Source organism: Dipodomys spectabilis, unplaced genomic scaffold (genome assembly GCF_019054845.1).
Source record: "Dipodomys spectabilis isolate Male_0828 unplaced genomic scaffold, ASM1905484v1 ptg000356l, whole genome shotgun sequence".
In the NCBI taxonomy this organism is placed as follows: Eukaryota; Metazoa; Chordata; class Mammalia; order Rodentia; family Heteromyidae; genus Dipodomys; species Dipodomys spectabilis.
In genome coordinates this window covers 748,585-751,956 of record NW_024871033.1, presented here as the reverse complement: position 1 = coordinate 751,956, position 3,372 = coordinate 748,585, and positions in this window count along the sequence as shown.

Here is a 3,372-nt window from a genome sequence, read left to right as displayed (position 1 = left end):
TGAGACTTCTGACTAGATAAGATTACAGACCTGAACCACCAGCTCCTGTATGAAAAACTACTGTGGAGACATTGTCACAGATTATTATTTATTTAGCTAAAGCACTAATGAATAAAAAATTTGAGTTTAAGGTAGTCAGGATATTCACTACTGAGTTCAGTTAGCATACTAAACTTTAGCTAAGCAAGGAACTTTCTAACATTCACATGGACATTTTCTTCCCGTAGTTTGGATATATGAATTAAGGAGCTGATATTTTGAAATTGGCTAATGGCTTCATGGATATTGCAAGAGATTTCAAAATTGTTTGAGGTGAACTTTCCAAATAGAGAATTGGGAAACTACATTTGTTTGTAAGTCATTAGTCTGAATTTTGAGGTTCTCTGGGAACTGCCTCTTTATTTTTCCTTTGCCACACTTTGTACTCAATAGTGACATTTATGTTATATCAAGTTTTTTGGTGAGAAAACATATATGTTGTATTATTTTCATATAACAATCTACTTTGGCAATGAGCTGTCAGTTTTACCTCTATGATCATCAAAAAAGTATAAACCAGCTAGAATAATTTGCTAGTAAAAAATGACACAGCAAACATACACTAATAATGAGCACACCAATAAAAAATTACTTGTGGATGAAATTTTTTTTGTCAGGCCTGAAATCTGGGCCTAAGCACGGTCCCTCACCTCTTCAGCTCAAGGCTAGTGCTCTACCATTTGAGCTACAGCACCACTTCTGGTTTTCTGGTGCTTTATTGGAGATAAGAGTTTCATGGATTGTCTTGCCTGGGCTGACTTTGAACCATGATCCTCAGAGCTCAGCCTCCTGAGTAGCTAGGATTACAGGCGTAAGCCACTGGCGCCCAGCTGGATGAAAATTTTTAACTGATCTTAACTTCTTCCTGTCATATTTATACAAGAATTTTAGACTATATTTTTGGGCCCATGATATTAATGGGAGCTTGCATAGACATTTATTCTAGTATATTTATTAATTTTTCTTGGTTGTATTGTTCATGGGATCATGCTATTTCTATTTGGAATGTTTATGCATATTTTTTGTATGCAGTTGCACTTTTTTGTGGTTTAGTTATTTTAATTACACATTTTATTTTAAGGTTATTACTCTATCATAGGTCTTATTAGTTTTTCAATTATTACTCTGTTCTTGCTTTTATGTGCATGGAAAGCAAGGTTGAGGCAACAGAGAGAGCTAGATCTAGCCTTGCAATCCAGGAAAGCACAGCTTCTTAGTCAGCCTATCTTTCTGATACATTTCTGAAAAATAGTCAGAAGGAATAAGAATGAAATGTGGCAGCAGCCTAGTTCTAAGCACTGCCTTCTAATAAACTTGAACTACCCAATATACCTTGATTTCTTTTTCTGGGTGGAAGGGGATTGGAATAGACTCTTTTGTTAGAGCTTTTTAAATTACTGCTTGCAAGCATTTGACACAGAGGGAAAGCAAAAGCAACTCAACAAAACAAATATAGTCACTGAATTCTATTGATATTTCTAGTAATAAATGCTACCACTATATTTTCCTATAAGAAAAATAAAATAAAAAAATTTCCAATGAATCTTGGCAATCCGTAGATCAATTCTAATTTCTTAAAATAAAAATAGTGACTATGCATAGCTTCTTGGAACATTGTTTTTAGGTTTAGGAATTCTTAGAGTTTTTTTCTGAAAATATTTTGGGAACAATTGTAGAGATAAAATAACCTAATATTAAATAGATCAACTCAAATTTAGTTGCATTTGATAAGTAGAAGCTTTCTATTTTCCTATATTTGAAGAGCATCTCTTGGGTAATACTGAAAGAAAAGTAAACTAACTTGGACTTCATTGAAATTAATTGGAAATTCAGTTTCCAGATGAGTACCACAAAAAACTATTACATCATAATTACATTGTAATTTTCCTCAAATTTATAATATCTTGATATTTCCAAAATATGTAACATCATTGCTTAATTACTAAGTATGTAGTTTAACTATTCCCTGTGCAAAAGAGAAAAACCTATATATGTACACATATACATATTTATTTAATACATATTCTCATTATTACATATCATATCTTGAGAAATGTAATAGTTTTGTTGCTTTTTAAGTATAAATTCCAGTCCTCAATATATTGAGCTTCTGAAGAAAATATTCTTGCTCATAATATATGCTAAAGACAGGTAATAGGTAATAATTCCTCTGTATCCTCAGCATACTTTTTCCAAGATAGATTGTAGATATCAAAGTCCATGGATTCTCAAATCAATGGACATAGTATGTGCATAATCCCTATGCAATCTTTCCATATGTACTGAACTATCACTAGATTGCTTATAACACAATACAATGTAAATGCTATGTAAAAACTATGTAAAAACTATGTAAAAAAAAACTTAAAAACTTTAAACCACTGTAAGTATTCAGCAAGTTTTTTGCTAATTATTAGACTTGGGGATATGCCACAAGTTGGTTAGAGCTCTTTGTCTCATGCAGTGATTTTAAAGTTAATCTTATTTCTTACTATGATACTACGTTCATTTCCACTTTACTATTAAATTTAATTTAATTTTTAATTTTATTGTAAAAATGCTGTTCAGAGGGTTTACAGTTAAATGAAGGAAATGAGTACATTTCTTGTCGAGCATTTTTACCCCCTCCTTTGTTTTTCTACTACTATTCCTTCCTCCCCCACCTTCACCACTCCTCCCCCCAAGTTGTAAAGTTCATTTCCAACATAGTGTCTTGTGAGACTCATGGTTGTTTTGAGCATTTATTCCACTTAGCCAAAACTTGAAATATAATCAAAGTTTTAAGAAGTTTCAAATTTAATTAAATTAATTAATTTATTTTTTGTCCGTTGTGGGGCTTGAACTCTGGGCCTGGGCTCTGTTCCTCAGCTCTTCAGCTCAGGGCTAGCACTCTATCACTTGAGCTACAGAGCCACTTCTGGTTTTGTGAATGGTTTATTGGAGATAAGAGTCTCGGTGACTTTCCTGCCTAGGCTGGCTTTGAACCACTATTCTCAGGTCTCAGCCTCCTGAGTAGGTAGGATTACAGGCGTGAGCCACCAGCACCAGGCTCTAATTTTTTTCTAGTAGTTTTAATAGTCCTTATATTGTGACCCCAACATCAATGTTAATATATGTGAAAGTCACTATTCTTTGCTTGGAACTAGAAAACAAGTCTACTCCTTGATTCTCTTCTCATCTTATCAGTAGTAATTCAGAGATAAGTATTATTGTTTTCTTATTTCATAGATGAAGTAGTTGGATTCATGTTGAAATTGATCATAGTAAATTTCCATTTCCACTTGTTTTCTGCACAGAGGCAGAATCTCATTCTACAGAATGCCAACACTAATA